At 38.7% G+C, this 23,784-nt stretch overlaps 1 pseudogene across 1 annotated transcript; it reads right to left on the bottom strand.

The window, feature by feature from the left end:
• Positions 1-17,315: 17,315 nt before the first annotated feature.
• On the bottom strand, positions 17,316-22,940 carry LOC145115603 (guanine nucleotide exchange factor SPIKE 1-like; annotated as a pseudogene). The gene is made up of 12 exons (XR_013711629.1): positions 22,923-22,940; positions 22,616-22,879; positions 21,718-22,497; positions 21,485-21,646; positions 20,989-21,134; positions 20,827-20,894; positions 20,618-20,744; positions 20,163-20,554; positions 19,733-20,080; positions 19,326-19,658; positions 19,062-19,247; positions 17,316-18,972 (listed from the first exon to the last, which is right to left on the bottom strand). The product of XR_013711629.1 is annotated as a guanine nucleotide exchange factor SPIKE 1-like (transcript).
• Positions 22,941-23,784: the final 844 nt, after the last annotated feature.

Raw genomic sequence — 23,784 nt, 5'->3', positions numbered from 1 at the left:
CTCTCTCTCTCAGCTCACGAATTATAGAAAAACAAGAACACAAAGATTTAAGGTGGTTCGGTCTATTTCTGACCTACGTCCATACGAGGGTAACTAGGAGTGTATATATTTCTTCTGTGAAGTTTGTGATGGATCCTTACTTACAAATACAGAGCAATCTCATTTATAGAGATTGAAATTGAGAAAATATATTAAACAAAAAAAACATTCGGGTCTTCATCCACTACCTCAAAACATGGATGTCCCCTTTTTCTTTCTCCATGTTTTCTGGCTTTCCTTGTTTCTTGCCACTTCTTTTGACTAGCCCAATGGCTTCACACTCAACAATCTCCCGCTTGAAGCCACGGAACAATCTTCACCTGTGCTTCAACTGTGCATCTGTATTTCCAAAAAAAAAATTGATCTTAACTCCTTCCTAGTTACCCTGGCCTTCTCTTCAATTGACCTGAAGGCCAGTTGAAGCTATGCAAAGCTTCAACTTCTCTAAGGTAACAACCTTAGTCAACATATCAGCTGGATTTTCAGTTCCTTTGATCTTCTTCAATTTCAGAGTACCATTATTAATTCTTTCTCTGATGAAGTGATATCTCAGCTGTATGTGCTTTGTCTTCGAATGAAAGACAGGATTTTTTGCAAGGTGTATTGCACTTTGATTATCACAAAATAGTGCACACTCAACTTGTTCATTGCCAAGTTCTTCGAGAAAGTTCTTCAACCATATAAGCTCTTTGCTTGCTTCAGCAACTGCCATATACTCTGCTTCTGTGGTTGAAAGGGCAACACTTTTCTGTAGTTTGGACATCCAACTTACTGCAGTGCCTCCCATTGTAAAAACATACCCTGTGGTGCTTTTGTATGAATCTTTACAACCTCCAAGGTCTGCATCTGCATAACCCCTTAGAATGACATCATTTCCCTTAAAATGCAATGCCATCTTTGAAGTCCCCTTCAAATATCTTAGCAGCCATTTAACTGCTTCCCAATGTTCTCTCCCCGGATTGGACATAAATCGACTAACAACTCTCACTGCATGAGCAATATCTGGTCTTGTGCATACCATTGCATACATGAGGCTACCAACTGCAGATGCATATGGAAGTTTAGCCATTTCTGCTTTGTCTTCATCTGATTTGGGTGATTGATCTTTAGAAAGCTTAAAGTGACTTCCCAAAGGTGTGCTTCTGATCTTGGCTTCTTTAAGACTGAATTTCTCTAACACTTTCTCAATGTACTTCTCTTGAGAGAGTGTCAAAGAGCCATTTTCTTTGTTTCTGGAAATACTCATCCCGAGTATTTGGTTTGCAGCTCCCAAGTCTTTCATCTCGAATTCTTCAGCCATTTGCTTCTTTAACTTCTTGATCTCTGACATGTCTGAACCGGCAATCAACATATCATCTACATAGAGTAGTAGACTGATATAAGAACCCTTAAACTTCTTGATGTAACAACAATGATCATTGTCACATCTCTTGTAACCAACTCTTCTCTTGAAGTTATCAAACTTCAAATACCATTGTCTGGGTGCTTGTTTCAGACCATACAAACTCTTCTTTAATTTACACACCAAGTTTCCTTTGCCTTTAACCTGGAAATCCTCTGGTTGTGTCATGTAAATGTCTTCTTCTAGGTCACCGTGTAGAAAAGCTGTCTTGACATCTAGCTGCTCTAGATGCAAACCTTCTGCTGCTACAATACTGAGAACAAGTCTGATAGTGGTCATATTCACTACTGGAGAGAATATTTCATTGAAATCGATTCCCTCTTTCTGTTGAAAGCCCTTGACTACTAATCTTGCTTTGTACCGTTGGTACCATCATGTTCATCTTTGACCCTGAAAACCCATTTATTCTGAAGAGCCTTCTTCCCAACTAGAAGCTTTGTTAAGTGTCAGGTCTTGTTCTTCTCAAGCGACTTCATTTCATCTTTCATTGCTAACTCCCACGGCAATGAATCTTTCAACCCTATAGCTTCAGAGTAACACTGGGGTTCACCGTTTTCTGTCAAAAGAATGTAGTTGACAGATGGTGAGTATTTGTTTGGTGGTCTGGTGACTCTGGAAGATCTTCTTAGTTGAACTTGAGGTGTGACTGGGGACTCTGGAGTTAGAGGACTGGTTTCTTCATCTTCAGAATCATTATTGGAATTATCCACTGAGCTCCCACTGTTAGTTGAATCATCCCCAGATTCAGGGATTTCGACTGGAGCTTCTTTCTTCTTTTCAACACCTTCAAACTCAACATATTCCTTCTGATCTTCTGGACTTTTGTTGTTTCTGTCTTTGTATAACTCGGCTTCGTTAAAGGTGACATTCTTGCTTCAGATTATCTTTCTGCTTTCACTATCCCAAAGCCTGTAACCCATTTCATCTGACCCATAACCAATGAATGTGCACTTCTTGGTCTTTGAATCAAGTTTATCCCCGTCACCATCTTTTAACAAACTGTAAGCAGTAAAACCAAAGACTTTCAGGTGTTTGAGACTTACTTCCTTCCCTTGCCACATTTCTTCTGGTAATTTAAAATCCAAGGGAACAAACGGTGAACGGTTGATCAAGTAGGCTGCAGTATTAACTGCATCGGCCCAGAATGTCTTGGGTAGACCGGCATTCAACCTCATGCTTCTAGCCTTTTCATTCAGAGTTCTATTCATTCTCTCAGCTACACCATTCTGCTGAGGAGTTCCTGGGACCGTCTTGATCATCTTTATCCCTTCTTTCGCACAATAGTCAACAAACTCCTTGCTTATGTATTCACCACCATTATCCGACTTCAGGCATTTTACCTTCAAATCAGTTTCATTTTCAACAGCAGATTTCCATATCTTAAAAGTATCAAATACATCAGATTTATTTTTAAGAAAATAGACCCATACCTTACGTGTTGAATCATCGATAAAGGTTACATAGTAGTTTTTGCCTCCTAGAGATGAAACTGATGTTGGTCCAAATACATCCGAGTGAACAAGCTCCAACTTCTGAGCTTTCGGTGTCTTCCCCGTCTTTACAAAAGTAACCCGCTTTTGTTTCCCGAGAACACAAGATTCACAAAATTCAGTTTCAACTTTCTTCAAGTCTGGAAACTTCCCTTTCTGAGCCAACATCTTCAATCCCTTATCGCTCATGTGTCCAAGTCGTTGGTGCCATAAATTAGATGGACTCGGATTGGTGGTTACGGCATGAACACCATCACCAGGTATTTCTACCATGTATAAAGTGCCTTTCTTCTTTCCTTTGGCAATCACCAAGTTGCCTTTGATCACTTTCCATTGTCCACCGCCAAAGTGAACATTAAACCCTTCATCATCCAACTTACCAACTGAAATCAACTTTCTCCTTAAGTTTGGGATAACCCTGACATCTTTCAATGTCCAGGTGGTTCCTAAAGAGGTCTTCAAATCTACGTCTCCAATACCCGTAATATCAAGCACTTGATCATCGGCCAAACGAACTTTGCCAAGATCACCTGTTTGTAGGTTCTTGACCATATCTGGGCATGAGACGGCATGGAAAGAAGCACCTGAATCCATTGAATTCTCAACACAACATATGAGAAAATCTCCCGATTCTTCAGAGGATACATTGTGTACTTCTTTCTTTTCAGCTTGTGGTTTTGGACATTGGTTTCTAAAGTGACCTTTTTCTTTGCAATTCCAACATTCAATATCTTTTCGGTTCTTGGACTGCCCCTTTTTCTAGACTTTGATCTGCCTCGACTACGTCCTCTTTCGTTTCTTCTTCCTCTACTTTCTGTATGCAATAAAGAACTAGAACTAGAAGTCTCACCATTGCTTCTCCGTCTGATATCTTCATTTACAATCAAGTCACGAATACTCTCGAAAGTGAGTTTAATAGTGCCGGATGCACTACTAACAGCTGTGACGGTGCCTGACCAACTATCGGGCAAAGATGATAAAAGGAGGAGCGCTTGTACTTCATCTTCAAACTTTATTGTAACTGAGGCTAAACGAGAGATAATCGAGTTAAACTCGTTTATGTGAGCGGTAACTGACATGCCTTCCTTCATTTTGGTGTTAACCAATTGTTTGATGAGGAACACTTTGTTGGAAGCGGACGGCTTCTCGTACATGTTGGACAAAGCCTTAAATACTCCATAAGTAGTTGTTTCATTAACAATGTTATACGCAACACTCTTTGCCAATGAAAGCCTAACTACACCCAAGGCTTGTCGATCCAACAACTTCCATTCTTCATCATACATGTCATCCGGTTGTTCGCCCAACATAGGCAAATGCAAACTTTTCTGATACAACATATCTTCAATTTGCATCTTCCAAAATCCATAATCGGTTCCATCAAACTTGTCAATTTTGATTTTACCATCTTCTGCCATTTTTGCAATTTTCTGAAAGAACAGGGACCAGTCTTGCAATTTTCTGAAACTTCAGGGACCTGTCTTGCAATTTTCTGGAACTTAAGGGACCAAATCTGAGTTTTTAAAATTCTGCTACAGTGATGCTACAGAGTCGTTACAGTGTCGCTACAGTGTCGTCTTCTCCGGCAGGTCTCCGGCGTACAGTGTCGTCTTCTCCGGCAAGGCTCCGGCGTACAGTGTCTTCTTCTCCGGCAAGGCTCCGGCGCTACAGTGTCGTCTTCCGGTGGTCGAAAAATTCAGAAAAAAATATTTTCGGAATCTTCGGAACGAGACATTTCCAACGGTATACACCAAAATCGTTTTTGACAAAAACAAATTTCGACCAAAAAACTGAAAATCACCTTCTGGAGCTAAACCAACGCTCTGATACCACTTGTTAGGATCGAGACACGAACACGAAACTCTCTCTCTCAGCTCACGAATTATAGAAAAACAAGAACACAAAGATTTAAGGTGGTTCGGTCTATTTCTGACCTACGTCCACACGAGGGTAACTAGGAGTGTATATATTTCTTCTGTGAAGTTTGTGATGGATCCTTACTTACAAATACAGAGCAATCTCATTTATAGAGATTGAAATTGAGAAAGTATATTAAACAAAAAAAACATCCGGGTCTTCATCCACTACCTCAAAACATGGATGTCCCCTTTTTCTTTCTCTTTCTGGCTTTCCTTGTTTCCTGCCACTTCTTTTGACTAGCCCAATGGCTTCACACTCAACAAATCCAAGGATCAAACACTATTAATGAAAACATGTTATATAGTTAATCCAAGGATCAAACACTATTAATGAGATCATCAACCCACTTGACTTTATCAATTGCTTTGTTATAGTTCTCAGAAGTTGGGTAGAAAATAATACTAACAGAAGTTGGTTAGGAAATAGTAGAATTGACAAACAAACACAGTCTAATCCAACTTTTAGTTATGTTCCTTCCATATTACTTGTCCAAAACTTGAAAAAATAATAGTCTAGCTACTATTATTTGAGATTTTCATGATGAACTCTTCGTTCACTGGTGAAGCACAAAGGTAAGATTCAACATTCTATCTAAACCATTTGATCAATGACTTGTATATTTTGGTATGAACGGTCATATACACTTAAATAAATAATGGCACCGTAACAATAACATGCCGATAATAAATCTAAGACCAAGAAGGAAGAGAACTTTAAGTGATGGCAAACCGACAACATAATACAACAATGTAAGAATATGTTCACCCTCTTTATTATTAGAGTTGGAATAATTTTGACTTTAACCGTATTTTTAAAGCGTCATTAACATTTGTGATAGCTTCCAACGTCGAGAAGAGTAAACAGAAAATGAGATATTTAATAATACCGATAAAATGATGTGATTAGTGAAAAGAAAGTATACAACCTGAAGAACATAAATTGTCAACTTGTAGCCTTTTATGGAGTACTACATCTAAGTTTGATTCTGCCTCTTTCCTATAATAATAATGAAATTGACCATTGCCATCATATGTGATTCGTTTGAACGAACCAGACACCAACAAATAAAGAGAAATAGACGATTCAAAAAGAATCATACAAACAACAAAAAAGAAAGATAAATAAAATAAAATTTATTATAACAACCGTCCATTATTATTTTTGAAAGATATACAAAAGTAGTCATTTAGTCCGTTTACTCCTCATGCTCTTGCATTTGTTGTTAGGCTGGAGGGAGTGATAACACTTTTAGCACATTGCCACATAAGATTTTTTAGTTTTTTTGATGCCACATAAGTTTAGCATGTGTAGCATAAAAAAGGTAGGGAGTGAAAGTATGACAATTTAATAGGTTTAATTTTGAAGAAAAAAAATTAAAATATATAAAGAAATACAAACCAACCAATCACAACACCCCTTCATATTTTCTCTCTCCTCTCACCACACCCATAGCAACTCCTTCTTAGCACCCTCCTCCTTAGCACAAGGTAGGGAGTGGTGTAACATCATCCTTAGCACCTCCCTTAACACCTCCCACTCTCTATAGCCTTATGATAAGACTCTTGGGTCTTTGCATAATACAAAACCATATGTTAATAAGGCTTGGGATTTGCTGACACACAAGTTGAAGGAAGATCTTCCAGGTCATGGAGATAAGTTTGTGTACTATTTTTATTTTGCTTGAAGATAATTGTTAACATAACTAAATGGGATTTGTGGGAGAAAAAAAGATGTTAGCCCACAAACTTGAACAAAAAGTAATCATTTTCTTTGTGCACAGGCTTTTGCTGTGGATTGGAGTCCAGATGGTGAGAAAGTAGGCATCACGTGGTAGGGAGAGAGTTCTTATATATGAAGGTGTACATGAATTCATTCACACTTTCCTTTGGGAAAGTGAAAATTTTGAAACATCTCAAGTGGTGTTATGATGAATTCCATAATTATGTGGCTTGCCATTTTGACAAACACCGTGTACCAGTTTCTTCTTGTTAATTTATGATCAATATGTATAACAGGATCACCGAGTGATGCATGTCAACCAAGCATTCATTAATCACAGCTTGCTCTCTTACTTTTTTTTTTACTCCAATAACGGAAAACTTTTTCAAATAACAATGTGCTCTAACCATTAACAATATTAAATTTAACCAAAACAATCGATAATAATAATTGGTCGATTAGATGAACATTAGGGCAAAATATTATTTGACCCAAAGAGAATATATACAATGATACATGGTCAAAAAGTTACAAATCAGGACAACAAACTAGTCAAACTTCTATGGTGTGATCAAGAACACTCATGAAGTTATTGAATCAAATATGGGTTTAGCCTACGTTACCAGAAAACCAACCAAGCATAAGAATCACTACAACCATAGTGAATAATATGAGTTAGTACCCTGGAAGCAAACCAAAACCAAGATGACTCTTTAATACGCGATCAAAATCAGCTCCAAACATCTGTTCCATCTCCTGTGTTTTCTTGTTTCGAGCATCTATAGCATTTTCATACTCTAAAACTTCCCTCTTGTACATATCACGAGCTTCCATCAACTGTTTCCATCTCATATCAACAGTTGCTTTCAAAGGATCTAACGAATCTTCTAAGGCCATCAACTCTTTCTGCAAAGGCTCATTTCCAAACTTGAGCCTATCAACAATGTCTAGTCTCTTGAGGGCCCACGAGAGATCGAATTTAAACCCCTCCAATTCATTAAGATCTTCCTGAAGGCTTGCTATCTGATCCACCGTTAGTGCATCCACAGATGTTCCCATAAATCTTTTGATGGTGGCATGAAAACCTTCCAAAATGGCCGACCAAAATGGTTTCACCCGAATTTGGACCCGTTGAAATGTGTTGGGGTAGTGGTGCTCAACAGCCTCCAGTAGCTCTTTCACCTCCTTCCCCACAGCATTCCCTCTCCACAACGGATCATCTACAAGTGTCCTCTTCTCAGGTATGTGAATGTCCGTTTGCATCATCAATGTATGATCAGTATCTTCGTTCTTGGGTGTTAGTAAACCATCAAGAGACAATGAAGCTGTGCTTCTCCTTTTACTTGAAATTTTTATGGGATCAATTGGTTCTGGTTCTTTGGTTTTAACAAGGTCCAACTTTCTTTGCAGCTGACAAGACGATTTTGAAACTTCTTTAGAGGATCGAGTGTTGACCATTGTTGGTTGTGTGATGGATGATCTTCCCCAAATTGGTTCTTCTTGTTGGCTTCCCTGATGTAAAAGGGATTTAATTCGAGAGAATGAAATACAGGAAAAGAAGGGTAAAAGCAGCTTAAAGCAGAGGAGGTGATAATGGTGGACGTACAGGGCATTGTCTTTTAATGGGCTGAAGCTGAACTTGTGCCAAAAATGGATAGAACACGTAAAAAGAAAAAAGAAAAATATATTATATATAGACTATTTTAGGAAAGAAATCTCCATGCCAGCTAATAAACCTATTTTCACTCACATAATCTTTACATGTATATAGATGGTGTTGGTAACTATGAATGTATTCGGCTATAAATGCTTCATGTTTTGTTCCATATTCTTATATAAATATTTTAATTAATTTTAAGTTTATACTTTATTTCTGGAATATTTGATAAATATAACCAATGCTTATCTTGATACCTATTGGAGCTACAAAGCATTATATAAACTCACTTTCATATTTTTGGTATGTATTTTTCATTGTTATATATAACACTACAATAAATAAGACCATATAGTCTCACGCTCTTGATGTTGCCGCTAAAGGCGTCGACGCTATTGGTCTCTTCAGCGATCTATGTGATTCTTTAGGTGTCAATCGTAGCCATCCATGATATGGATATAGAGTGATCAAACGGCCAAGACATGTTTCGGTCAAAACCAATAGTGGTGCCGACAATTGCGGCTACACGTTTTTGCCACTAATACCCACCTAAACAAGGCCCATGAAAGTTTTCCTTCCCTTCAACTTATGGTGTCACCACTAAAGCTCTTTAATTAGTCGTCGCTAAAGATCAACAATGGCGATTAGCACTAGATGAAGTACAAAGTGTCAAAAACATGACACATTCTAGCATACCCCAAAGGTATATTCTTTCTTTTTTGCATCAAAGAAACCAAAACCTTCACCAGCAGTCTCTCGAACTATATACAACCTAAGGAAGACTTGGAAATCGATCAATGGTTAGTTTCTTATTTGAAGAGTTTGAAAAAGAGGGGTTTGCTTATGATATTTTACATAATACAACATGACATATAACTCGCTTCTTCATTGCACATCCTTTGTCAATTAAATTGGCTAAAGTCTTCTCAAATATCTTTGTAATGGACTCCACATACAAAACAAACAAATATACATGTACCTCCTTGATATCATCGGGGTTTCATGCTTTAATACATCTCTTTATGTTGGGTTTGTTTTTATGGAGAAAGAGGATGAAGATAGTTATATTTGGGCATTAAATGCGTTTAAGAAAAACACTTAAAAACTGTGAACCGTCTGTGATTACATCTGATAGAGAGTTAGCATTAATGAATGTCATAAAAATGGTATTTCTGAACATGACAAATCTTTTGTGTATTTGACATATCGAAAAGAATGTGTTTGTAAATTGAAAGAAGCATTTTGCACATGGAGAAGAGTTTGATATATTTATGTCTAAGTTGGAATAATGTAACATATTCAACAACAAGTATCTTTTAGCATAATCGGGGTGAATTTGAGTATTTTATCAGACGAAGAAAGTTACGATTGAGTATATAAAAAACACATGGTTGCCTAGGAAAAAAAAGTTTGTTAGTGCTTGAACAACAAATTATTTGCATTTTAGTAATCATTCATCTTCAAGGGGTGAACGTGCCCATGCCAAACTGAAACTGTATCTACAAGTACATATGGCTTTAAAGAAGTAAATTAAAGTTTAGTCTTGCATCAAACATGAATTCAACAAGATTAAAGTGAAACTTGCAAGTAAGAGAATCCAAGTTCTTCATAAGTGTGTCGCAGTGACATGCCTATTTTTAGAGAGCTTTTGTTTCACGTATCTCATTTTGCATTAAATGAGATACAAAAAACAATAATGTAAAACTATAATCTTTGTGACACCCTTTTGCTTGCAAATAAAACATTATATAGTAGTAAAAAGGGGATCGATCCATGGGAAAATGGTTGTATTCAATCACCAATACAATCCAACTAAACAAGTGAAATAAAGCTAACTAACTACAATTAAACTAAAATGGAAGGGGGGGGGGGTGGTTGAGAATTGTTTGAAAACTAAAAGACTTGAAGAATTAAAATGCTTGTAATTAAGCAAGATGGTGAGATGCTCAAGTATTGGAGAGAATTGGTCAACTAAGGCAACAATGCATATCAGTTTGTCTGTCATTAGGATTCAATATGTAAGATTATCATTCAATCCAAATTGGTTATAGCAATCATGAAGCATTATATGCCAAAATTCCTCAAAGGTAGTATGGAGGTTGGGGAAGCCCACAACACACTTTCTTAATCAAAATCAAGGATTCAATTGAAGCAAATGAACCCAAGAAAATTGATTAACCTTAAGAATGAAGGAATTCCCAGTTCCTAGAGGATGTCAATGCTTACACATCCATAAAAGAGTCACGATCCATAAGCTAGGGATGATTTCTACCATCATAAATAGAAAATTCAATGATTCATTGCTAAATCGAAGAACGAGACAAACAATCGCTTATCAAGTACAAACCTCATGATCAAAGTATTAAACATGCATAAGAATTATGAACTAAGAATCATAAACATGAGATAAATTATAACCAAACATGAATCCTTCAAAACTCACAAATATTAAAGGGTTTTAGTCCAAGTTAACCAAAATAAAGAAATTAGCCACTCATGACAACACGACAATAATCATAAAAGTGTTTGAACATAAAGAAATTAGCAATTACTAGAAGAATAAGAGGATGATAGCTCTAGCTCTCTAAAATCACCTCTAAGATGCTCCAATGGTGGAAAATTCGAAGTATTGGCTGCAAGACCTAACCCCCCAAGGTAAATGATGAGCCAAATGACAAAAATACCCATAAATGTGCAGTTGAGCTGGTACTCGCGCATGGTTGCGCGGGTGGGTACACCACCCTCGCAAATAATGTTGAAATGCTATTGGGTCCTTCTTCCACTACTCCACCCCACTACCTTAGATTCCTTTGGTCCCCTTCACACCTCTTATGATTCAAAATGGACTAATCATCTTCAAGCTTCAAAATAGATAGTCCAATCCCATCTTTAAGAGTCCATGATCCATCTTCAAAAGTCCAACTCATCCAAGTCTTCAATGCATTAAGTCCAATTCTTCCAAAATTGGATCTGCAGAGCCCAAAAACTCCTCGTAAGCCCACCAAGCCCAACAACAAGCTAATATGAAACCGCAACGAGACTCCAAAAACTTACAAAACACCTTATGCAAAAGAGAAAGTACCCGATACGACCCAAGATAAAAAAAAGGGATAGAATATGCAATGCATTAACAACAAAAAAGCTAAAAATGCTAAAATAAACTATATAAAAGAAGTAAATAAAAAAATCTATCATGGAGACACTACTTCCGACCTCCTTTACTTCTATCAGAGACGTTGAAACTTTCACTCTGCTACTATAAACCTGAAATCCCAGATGCAAAAAACCTAATTGCCGAAAAAATGAGATTCATGATGCAAAACCTTTAAAGGTTTGTTATCTATGTGGTGTTGATGGTGTATCGATTTTTTGAAATCATCTCTCTTGATCTTTTTTTTTTTTGAAAATCGAGTTTTAGATTTAGGTTATTGTTGGAAGTAATGTCGAAGGTCATTAACTATTGGTGATATTTCTAATAATAACATGGTCCTATTGGGTTGATCTGAGGACACAATAAGCAATAAGGAAATTGGAGACAAATAAGTTGTTAATTTATTATTAATTAATAAATTAATTGGAATTAATCAAATAGTTTTAATTAATTAAAATGATAGAATACTAATTAATTATTTGAGATTAATTGGAATATTCCAGAACCCTCAATAGAATGGTGGGGACGAAAATTCCTGGGGAATTTAAGATAAGACACATGTAGCACCCGGTTCCTGGTACATATTTAAATCCTAGTAATTTCATGTTTTGCTCTGGGACTCGGCGAGTTGGAGGCCCAACTCGTCGAGTAGACTCGACCTTGCGCGAAAACTTTAGTGATCTACTCGACGAGTCGGGGGACCGACTCGACGAGTAGAAGCTGTCTGGATGAAACCCTAATATTTAGGGTTTTCACCCTATTTAAACGTCTTATTCTGCCTCAAACCGGTCTCCATCATCCCTCTAATTTCCAGAAGACCCTAACTCGAAACCCTAGCCATTTATTGAGTGTTCTTGAGCTTTGTGGTGCCTTTTTGTGTGTAATTGAAGTTGGTGAAGGAGAAGGAAGCTTGGGGGTTCTTGAAGAAGCAAGTACATCCAGAGATTTCGTCCCATTTCCAGCTTATTCAAGGTAAAAAGCTTGAACCTTGACTTATCATTTGATAGATCTTCTTTAATACATGGATCTTGCCATTTTTGGGACATTTCTAAGCCACCTTTGGGTTTGGATCATTTTGTGGAGTGTTAGCTTCAGATCTGGAACCATTGAGGGTTCCCATGGCATAAAGGTGCCAACTTTATGGCCATGGGAAGCCCATGCATCTTATAAACCCCATTTAATAGCCTTTTGAGTAAAAAACCCCATGCATGGACATCAAGTTCGTAGCTTTACGTATAAAACTGACATGCTCCCGAATATCAGCTCGTAGCATGTCATGATAGCGGGTCCTCCTCATATCCTCATCACCCGCGTACTGGGGCACCAACAACGCCCTCTCCCGGAACTTGGCGGTGATCTCCGCCACAGTCTCCGTGGTCTGCCTCATATCCAAAAACTCCCTGGCCAGCTGCTGAAGCTCTACCGCTGGCGCAAACTCTGCTCGGAACCTGGTCACGAAGTCTGACCATGTCATAGCCTCAACAGTCGAGGCTCCCAATGAGTCACCAACCGACTCCCACCAGTCTCTAGCTCTGTCTCTCAAACACCCTGCTGCAAACCTCACCTTCGACCCCTCGGGGCAGAAGCTAGTCAACTGTGCAGACTCGATGTCTGCAATCCATCGTCTGGCAGCTATGGGGTCCTTCGCCCCGTGAAAATCCGGCACACCACTGCCCCTGAAGTCCTTAAAGGACAGTGTGCGAGATCCCGACTGGACAGATGTCATGTCGCTCCTGAACGCCCTGAGGCGATCCTCCATCAAGCCAACTATCCCTTCCTTGATCGACCCGAAGATGATGAGAGTCGACTCAAGGATGCCTCTGGTGATCTCTGAAGCGATGAACTCGCGTAGCCCCTCATCTACTGGCTCGGAACCTGATCCCGAACCCGATCCCTCTCCTGAACTGCCAACTGTCGGCCTCGGACGTAGTACCACCATTCTGCAATACATAACAATAACTGTTAGTGATACTGATACCCCTTGAGGGATCACACCCACAACAAGTTCCCCTGTCTTGTCTCGGCCTTCCTCAGTTCGGGTACGGATCCTCTGCTTTCAGTAGTACGGGCCCATACTACCTTCCACATCTATTCGTACTTTCTTCAAGGACTGCCTCGACTCCACCAGATCCCTTTCACTACTGCTAATCACTGTCATCCTCATCCTAGGCTTACCCTAGGGAACCTCCGACTCTATCCAACCCAGTCCTCAACTGCTGAAGGTCTCTTTGTAATGCCAATTAGCCATTACCTGAATACAATCACATGCAATGAGGCTCGGATAATCCTTCGAGTAAGGGACTCATCCCTACAACGGTTAGGACTCAGACAAGAGCTACGCAATAGGGTCAAATCCAATCCTCTAAGATTATCCAACCCTGGCCACATGTGACTTTAACGTATTCACCTAAAAGCTAACTCCCATCACTCAAAAACCCACAACGCACAAAGCAAGCAACATTCAGACAAAAGGGAACAATCTCAAGCAAATCCGTTCTTATGGAGAGAAACCGTACTAGCATACAATGCTAAACTCATACTATCAGGCATAACCTAAACAGGCTATCCTACCGCTGTCTACTCAATACTAGCATGCAATTCTCATAAGCTGAAACACATAAAGCAGGCACATAAGGCATCACTCCTAGACCTTAGTCCTATTCTAGCATGTTGTTCTACTGAAACTGTTAAACATAACATAAACTCGTATGTGTACTTTGGGGAATACTTACTTGAGCTCGGCCAGTCGCGCACATCACACACTTCGTCCTTTCTTAAGACTCTTCATTTAAATTTTAGAAAACTTTTCTTTTTCGAAATCTTTTAATCCCTCGATTTGAGTTCAGACACTCCCGGAGGTGTGTCCGAATCCCTCAAACCAGGGCTCTGATACCAACTTGTAACGACCCATTTTTCACGTCCAAAAATTTCATTTTTCAAACAATACTTAGTAAAATCATTTGTAAATAAACATTGTCTAATAAAAACATTTCATAAACGTAAACCATATCTGAAAACCAAAACATGTAATCAATCAAAATGTCAGAGTGTAAATCCCATAAATGCGGAAAACAGTGTGTGTATGATGTGTCGCTACCGCGCCAGCTCCTTCCCCTTCGACGAGGAGGTACCTGAAACCAAAACTGTAAACTGTAAGCACGAAGCTAAGTGAGTTCCCCCACTATACCACATACCATATAATCACATAATGTACATATATTGTCAGGCATATCTGGGTGCCCGACCTACCCCTTCGGTCCTCTCGACCGGATAATGGCTAGCATATCTGGGTGCTGGCCTCCCCTTCGGTCCTCTCGACTGGATACTGACTAGCATATCTGGGTGCTGGTCTCCCCTTCGGTCCTCTCGACCGGATACTGGGGACTATTTCACCCTCTACTACTACCACATAACACATATCACATAATCTATCTAGCATGGTTGGGCATGGCTACCCCTTCGGCCCTATCGATCGGTAATCTAGGGACTATCTCCCTTACTGTCACTAGCACATAGCATCATATCATACTAGCACATAAACATATCAGGTAGTAGCAAACCTAGATGAATATCACGGAGACAATCATCTAATCATACAACTCCTACGGATGGGCCGGCATTGTGGCCGTAGACCCACCGCTACTGGAAGGTAACTCACCTCGTAGTAGCTGCTGATCTGCGCGGGAACTGTCTGTCTGCTGCTGCTGCTGCTCCGGAAATCCTCCGGATGTAATTTCCCACAAAACACTCAATCAAACACTGCTAACTGCCCTTGGGGTAAAATGACCATTTTACCCCTGACCAAGTCAAAGTCAAAGTCAACTACCTGACTCGCCGAGTCCCTATCCTTCCCATTTGTCCTCATACCCGACTCTACTCGTCGAGTTAGGCGATGACTCGACGAGTTCTCCTTCTAAACTGATGTCCAATGATCCTTCATCCGACTCGCCGAGTTGTATGAACAACTCGTCGAGTTCATCTTCATCTGATGAACACTCTAGACTGTGACTCGCCGAGTTGTATGAACAACTCGTCGAGTCTGTTCTTGAGGCAAGAAGATTGCCTTGGACTCGCCGAGTCAGGGCATTAACTCGCCGAGTCCCTCCATTATTGGGTCTGGCCTCCGACTCACTGAGTCCACCTATGGCTCACTGATTCCACTCGGCATAACTCGAAAGGGGGTAATCGGGGACTCGCGACTCGACTCGCCGAGTCCGATGAACGACTCGCTGAGTCGCATACATGCAATCTCTATACACTCGATTCTGCTTGAATCCAGTGCATCCTATTTATAGATCTGGGTTCTTAGGGCTTGATTAACACGTAAAGTTTCCAACTTTACGTGTAAATAATCATCAATGGAGGTTTTAAGGCTCAAAACACACTAAAAGGGGTAGCCCTAGGGCTTTCATGCAATATGGCCCCATAAAGGTATTAGATTCAGGCTTCTGGAACTCAAACATAGCTAGATCTAGTGGCTATTCAACCCATTATGATCCCTACACTACTATCAAGCTTGGAAATGGTTCAAGAATAGCTTTAATGGGGATTCAAGCATATAAACGGAATAGATCCGAATTGTACCTCAATGAACTCTGGACTAGGTCTTAGATCCTTGCTCATCACCTTCTCTTTTGGTCTTTCCTTCCTCCTCTTCTTCAATCTTCAAGGAACAAGCACATAAACACTTCAAAACACAAGGAGAGGGTTAGGGTTTGATATAGGATGCTTTGGGGGTGAAGGAGACTGGCTTGGGGCGCATAAGGGGGGTTTAAATAGGGTGCAAACCCTTGAAATTAGGGTTTCTTCCAGACTGGCGGACTCGCCGAGTCCAGAATATGGACTCGCCGAGTCTCCAACTTAAACGTGCTCAATATCCCATCCCTACTCGGCGAGTCAGGCCTACAACTCGCCGAGTCCAAGGCTAAAAATGTGAAATACTTAGATAAATCATACATATCAGGAACCAGGTGCTACACACAGTCCAATATCGACATTTTTCATACACATCCTGAAATCTTCATTTTTGATATCATAACCTTCTTATAGTCCAACATTACTTTTTCAAAAAAACATGCATATAAAACATAATTTTGTTACTTTTAAAGATCAATTTATATATATATATATATATATATATATATATATATATATATATATATATATATATATATAAGTTGAAATGGAAAAAGAAAATAAGATTTTATATTTTTGTTGGGTTGTTGATAAATGGTAAAAATATTGATATTGAATGGTACCGGCGTTTGGGTAGGTGTAGGAATGAAAAAAAAATATTTTAATGACAAACATGGTCTTACAAAAGCCGTACCACCATGCTAATGATTCAGAATTCCAAAAGAAATAAACTCAAAGCCAAATATGGAGATTTTTTAAGCAAAAAATATACAAATACAAGAAATTATGTTCAACAAAATCAAAACGTATGAACCCAATCCAATTCAAACATTATCAACATTCAACGGCCATACTCCATTGAACAAATGAGTGAAAACATAAACATACAAACCACAAAACCAAACACAAACACCAACACCAACACGATGGATACACAATCAATCAGAGCTCCGAAGAGCTGCAGGGATGTAATTTGACAACTCGGCCGTGAAAGCCATTAACCAATTGTGTGTGGAAATCTTGATCTTCATCCCCAATTAAGACTAAAATGCACACGTATAGCTCTCTCTATCCCTGTAGCAATGTACTTGATTTTTACCCATACCCATAATAGCATCATACTTACATTCATTTACTACTGGTAATAACAATATGCAACATGAAGCTAATAAAATGCACATTATTTCTTACTCATAAAAGCAATGTACTTGAATTTTTTTACCCACAATAGCAACATACTTAAATTTCGTTTACTTTGGTATTGATAAAGTTAATATGTAATTTGACATTTCACCTACACACTACTTTTTACTCTCTATCAGGTAAAAAGTATATCAGGCAAAAAGTACTTTACTTTTTACCCATTAGCCACTTATACTTTTTACTCAGAATAGCAACGTACTTGCATTCACTTTATTTCTTATCCGTGATAGCAAAGATACTTGTATTTATTTACCCATGATAGAGACATACTTACATTTTTTTACCCATACTAGCAATGTACAGACTGTTTATTAATTATAGCAAGATGTAATTTAACCTTTCACCTACACACTAATCTTTAGCTAATCAGGAAAATTGCAGGAAATAAATCATGGTATACCCTATCAGGCAACGTACTTTGCGTGCTACCCATAATGACTAAGTACTTATACTTTTTACTCATAATAGCAACGTACTTGCATTCATTTATTGATACTTTTTTCTTACCCAATTGTACTTGCATTTCTTTACCTATCATAGCAACATACTTTAATTTACCAAGAATAACATTTGTTACAAGTTTCAGGTTACATATTGATATCATCGGTAATGAAATTAAAGTAAACTGCTATTATGGGTTAATAAATGTAAGTAAGCTGCTATTATCACTTATTTTTTTACACATAATGACAATGGACTTGTATTTTCACTCATAATAGCAACACACTTACATTCATTGACTAGTTTCAATAGAGAAATGAAAGTAGGTTGCATGATGAAGATAGGATGCTCACTTGAACTGCAACGGATCCTTGAAGTATTCTCTGTAAACTCTGGAGACGTGGAAGCTGATCACCATCAGAGCTTCTGGGCTCTTCCGGTTCATTTCTCAAAGCAGCAGTTTGTGTTTCAATCATACCAATCGCATTCTCCACTGGTGGAAACTCAAGAGACTCTGATTTCGTAACCAAAAGCCGATTCACTAAAGCAGGAAGAGAACCCTGCGTTTGAACCACTGTCCTCCTTTTCCACTGATCTTCCAATCCACCTTGTGTCTTACCATTTTTAGTAAACGGAGTATCAAACAGAAACCTGTCAAAAACACGTGCACGTACAGAACCAGTGGAAAGTGAAAAAATCCTCTCCCTTGGCCTTCTGCTTCCTATATCTTCATCTTCCATGATCAGATCAACAGCTGTGATTTGGAGATAACATATGCCAGGCTGTAACTCCTCTGCTTTTACTTGTCTAGAATCCGGGATTATATGCAGAGTGTGATTACCATCCATACGTAACTCGTATATATGACTAAGTTTTTCCATTATGTCACCTAACCGAACATCACGAGGCTCTCTGTAGACATATTCTTTTTTATCAAGTTTTCCAAATTTATCCCCGTAAAATCCAACTCGGTAATATGTGGCGTCTGTGAATGGGATTGGGCTTGATTCTTGTTCAAGGATTGATTCGTAGATGTTTGTGAGCATACTGTGGCATTTTGCCAGCTGTCCGTAACTGGAATCACAAGTTCCAGAATGCTTCCACAGAAGTGATAGAGTTCGGCTTGTGAGAAAAGTTTGTTTGCCAGCTGTAAGTATTTCACAGCTGAATCCACTGTTAGTTTTGATGCACCATATCCTTCCACTTCTGCTGCTGAGGTTTCTGATGTGATCTCTGTGCTCACCAAAGGATAGATTTTGCGGAGTGTAGTCACATGGTTGTTGCTCCAGACTCCATCATTTCTGCTCACAAGAGCCTACAAGGAAACATGATATATCATATAACTTTTTACAAATTTGCCCTCATTTATTCAGACAGACATAAAGGGGAAAAACAGGGATTTACCTGCATAACAACACCAGCAACAGCAACTGCACATTGAGCAGCTTCAGCCCATGATTGCATCTCCTGATGTGCATCACAAAGATGTAATAACCACATTATATGAAGATCTGGCACTGGAGCAAATGCCATTGCAAGCTTATAAAAGCTTTCAGCAGCAGCATATCTATCTGTGTTCATAAGTGATCCCTATAGTACAAAAACCAGGTTTTAATGTTAGTAAAAAGTTTTTTTTTCCTTATATTGGTAAAAAAAGATCAGGCTTACCAGAAGTGCATGTTCCAGACTAGCATTGAGAGCCAGAAGGAGGCTGTTAGATAAAAACTTCACCTCTGACCATGACCATTTACTTTCTGTTGACTTTTCTGGGATGTCAACAAGTGAAGTTCCCGGAAGCCCGCATTCGGTTAGTAAGTTTCCACTCTTGCTTTCATCTGCCATTTCCTCTAGTGATTTTCGAAGACGGCATGCTTCACCACTTTCTTCAAGGGTCCCATCAGACTTCATTTGAGTCACTTGGACATCAGACGTGAGTTCTGGTAATGTGATTGTAAGCATGGCCCTCAATCTTGCTGTCTGTGTAAAGTGTGAGAAAGAGCTCTGCCAAATTGAAAACAGACAATTAGGACAAAGTGTGAGAAGTATTAGGCTAAAAGTGTGTAAATGACACGTACCCTCACAAGGATCTGTAACCCTATGACAGCTCTTTTTCTGATATTTTCATTGCAGAAAACAGCAAGCCTGAGAAGATGGAAAGCAATTTGCTTTAAGAAACGATTGTTTTCCCTTGCCATTAGTGTTTCCCCATGAAGCTGAAACACATTGTTGAATACTGGGAATAGGGATTTCCAGAATGCTAGTGGTTGACTTCGGGAGAAGATACTGGTGAATATGGATGTCATGCAATCCAACTTTCCATAATCAGTTGCAATACTATGTGATGCAGCAGCTTTGGAGAATTTCTCTGTTATTTCCAGTATTTGGAGACTAATGGCAGCACTAAGGTTTTCTTCCCAAAGTTCCTGAATAAGAAATCAATACTTCAATTTCAATTAATGAAATCTACAATTTTTCTAAGTACTACATGTATTTCAGAATACATACAAGTTTTTGCCTCAAAACTGGATGCAGAGATTCTCTCAGTGCTTGTGTTGAAGCTCCAATTCTAGAAGATGGTGCTTGAGCCAAAGCTTCTCTCAAGGACAACGGTTAACTATCAGAAGGATCCCTCCCAGGCATTTCAACAACCAGGTCATGATCACAAATGATTTGTAGAAACGTAAGCTTGCACTCATGCAAAACTGATTGACATACCCCAGAGAACTTATCCAGGTATAAGGACACCAATTCAAAAACTTGTCGAGGCTCAATGGTTGATTTTGCTAAACTTAACCCCCTTTTACAACGTTCATGCACCTCAGTCAGAAGACAATCATATAATTGCATGATGCATCTAAACACACCTTCTTTCAACTGTATCGGTGGGATATCTTCACCTGTTCAAAATCAATGAGATTAGGGTTTCAACTGATTATATATGATTACTCGATAGAAGATACCTAGTGACAGATTGTGGTACAACAGTCGAGTCTGCTCTAGTGTCATTGACTTCACAATCAATTCAAGGAAAAACCAAGCCATGGATAGCACATCATCATACACTGGTCCCACCCGGTAGCCTTTGGCCTACAACATAATATTCTCCATGAAAGCCTTTATTGAAGGTTATGTATTTCAGTGATATGAAACTAATGAAAGGGACATTTACCTTGCTACGAGCCAAACTTCACCAGATATACATTTCTTTCAGCTTCATCAACAGACTCTTGCTGCGCTCTACAGAATTAACAATGGTAGACAGTTTTTTTATGTTGATAAACAAAAATGATATACCACTATTGTGCGAAACTTTTCAGAAGTACATACATACCTTGTCAAAATATTAACCATAGCTCTGAAAGAAGCAACCTGGAGGGTTTCTCCACCATTGCCAATAAAATGTAGAAGCATATTCAATATTGGATGAAGAAATTGTAGCAGAGCAGTTGAGTCAACATTTTTCAAACTGTTGATTGCCTGAAAAGGAGTTCAATGCACATTAGATTGCAATTTCATAATGTAGATTCACTTAGAAAGAAGAGCAAATTACATTTGTGGTCCCTTTGTCCCCCAAAAGTTTCCTCTTGCAAATTTGGTCCTTATTATGGTTTTTGTAATGCTTTTGGTACATGTTTCAAGTAAAATGACTACTTTTGGGACCAAAATTGCATAAACCAGCTATACTCGGGGAGCAAAAATAGTCATTTTACTTTGGAACAGGGACCAAAAACGTTTTAACAACCTCATACAAGGACCAAAGTTGCAAAAATCTGCTACATTCAGGGACCAAAAATGTAATTTACTCTAGAAAGAAAAATGAATAGTACCTCAAGGAGTTTAGAACCCCAAGGTGGGCTTGTACGAAGAGTATGTCTATCATATTCAAGGAAAAAATCGCGAATACGTTCACTAATAGGGTACAATGATGAACAAAGGCGTAACCGTAATCCGAACACATTTTTCCCATCTTCCAGGTAATCCAGCCTCTCCTATACGAGGGTAAATAAGTAAATAACAACAATAATGATATAAAAGAGTATATAAGTAAAATATCACATACCTGGCCAGTATCTTGAAGATAGTGTGGGACCCACTCTTTCGTAATTGGTAGAGAGATCTCGGATCTTAACTGAGCATGTGTTGATAAAAGGAAGAGCCGCATATCCAAGTATTAGTGCCTTTGGAGCCTCTCTAACTTTGTCTGAAGGTCAATATGAAAGAAAGTGAACAGAAGGTGATGTTGTGGGGTCCACATCGAGGGTAGTGAAACTTTAATTTCATCATGGCAGCAAGCCATCCTACTTCCAGGGTCGACTTGTGTGTGGGCCCATTTTTTTAGGGTTGACCCCAGCCCCCTTGCATACATTAAGTTTTTATTTTCAAAAGTATGTGTTACAGTAGGCTAAATTATATCTTCACGAACCTCTAGTGACTGTTTTCGAGCATCCGCATCATCTTTTCGAAGTTCAATTCGTATGAACAAGTTCCTTCGACTTAAACTGACAGTCAATGGGTAGACATAAAGACAATGGAAAAGCTGTAAGAAAGGCTCGTATCTTATTGTTGTATGGAAGTCAAAAGCTTGAACATCATTAACAGTCAAATCCACAAGTCCTGTTGAATTTGATCCGTTTAAGGTTTGTTCTTTATGTCTATTTGAATGTATGTTGCGCCATTCGTTGACTGTGGAATCAGTTAGTTGACCCCCATGGTCAACTTCATTGGCTATACTGCCACTCTCTGAAGCGTTGTCATATTCGGTGTTATAAGCAGCTTGAAGTTTTTCTATTTCCAACCTTAAGACACCTTTCACAGGCTTATGAACCTTCCTTTTGGGATCCTGAAAATAATTAGTTACCAATCTATAAGTCTGAACAATTTGTCTCAATAGTAGATTGTGAAGACAGGTGGATGTTGATTCATGTGTATTTAGATAAAGCATGTTGGTTTTGGTTTACCTGGAGAGAATCTTCAGTGTAGCTCTCTTTAACTTTATTTAGGTTAAACTTCAACCACAACAGAAATTCCACTTGAGTAGCCGACTTGACAGCCCTCCTGCAAATTAACTCCTGAAAGACTATGAGCAAGTGGGCTACTTGGAGAAGCAGGTCTCCATTAGATGTTGAACCAGTGTTGCTATCAAATAGTGGGATGATTGCCCATGAAAAGGCCTCTCGAGACCAAACTTGTAGTTTTTGCTTCTCTCTTTCAGTAAGATGGACCTATTAAAGGTAACTCATAGTTAGAAGATAAACAGAATGATACAAAAAGCAAGTGATGCATATATCATGACCATTAATGTCTTTTTACATACTGGTTCCTTTCGTGAATAAACAGATGGAGTGACTCCGCCTTCTTCAGTAGCAAACTTTTCTAATCGTATAAGCAGGCAGATTGATGATGACGCGGGGGGTCTAAATAGCAAAGTCCACGTGATTCAGAAGAACTGCTAGCCTGATGAGGTTAATAAAAAACAAGCAAATATATCAGCTCTTGCTAATTAAACTTATATTAGAAAGAGAAAGAAATTTTAGTGGTGCTTACATCTTGCATTTCAGAAGGCAGAACACGAAAAATGAAGTCCTCTGAGAGCTTTTCTCTTCTCTCTTTATTATACGATGATATAGTGCCATAAAACGGCTCTACAATAGAAATTCCATTGGTATCAGATTTAAAAGCATAAAAATGAAGTTATCTTACAAACATGAGTGAAATTAAAGGTTATGATCTCACCAACTAATCCTGCTTGAAATGACAGGGAAAGAACTTTTACAGAAATCGTCAACCCAAATACATGGCAAAAATATTATAAGTTATAAGTGTTTACGGGTATAAGTAAAGCCAAAACTTGGATGCATTAAACCAAATGATATAAGTCTAAACCTCGAAGACTGTGGCATATTAGATTCTAGAATTCTTTGTCCAAATATGATTGACCTCTCCTTTTCCCAGTCAAATACAGGTTCATAAGCAGGCAAGGGGGATTCACCATAGTGCTGGATAAAGAATTAAAGTAAGCAAGCAAAATGATTCCACATATGCAACTTAAATATAAAGAAGATTTGGTGAAACGAACCTCTGTAAGCTGTCTACCAGAGGTACTGGGTACATCATCATCAGTAATGTC

This window comes from Lactuca virosa, chromosome 1, assembly GCF_052849685.1.
Source record: "Lactuca virosa cultivar CGN04683 chromosome 1, Lactuca_virosa_CGN04683_v6, whole genome shotgun sequence".
In the NCBI taxonomy this organism is placed as follows: domain Eukaryota; kingdom Viridiplantae; phylum Streptophyta; class Magnoliopsida; order Asterales; family Asteraceae; genus Lactuca; species Lactuca virosa.
The sequence above is the reverse complement of the archived record's forward strand: the minus strand, read 5'-3'. Positions and strand labels throughout refer to the sequence as shown.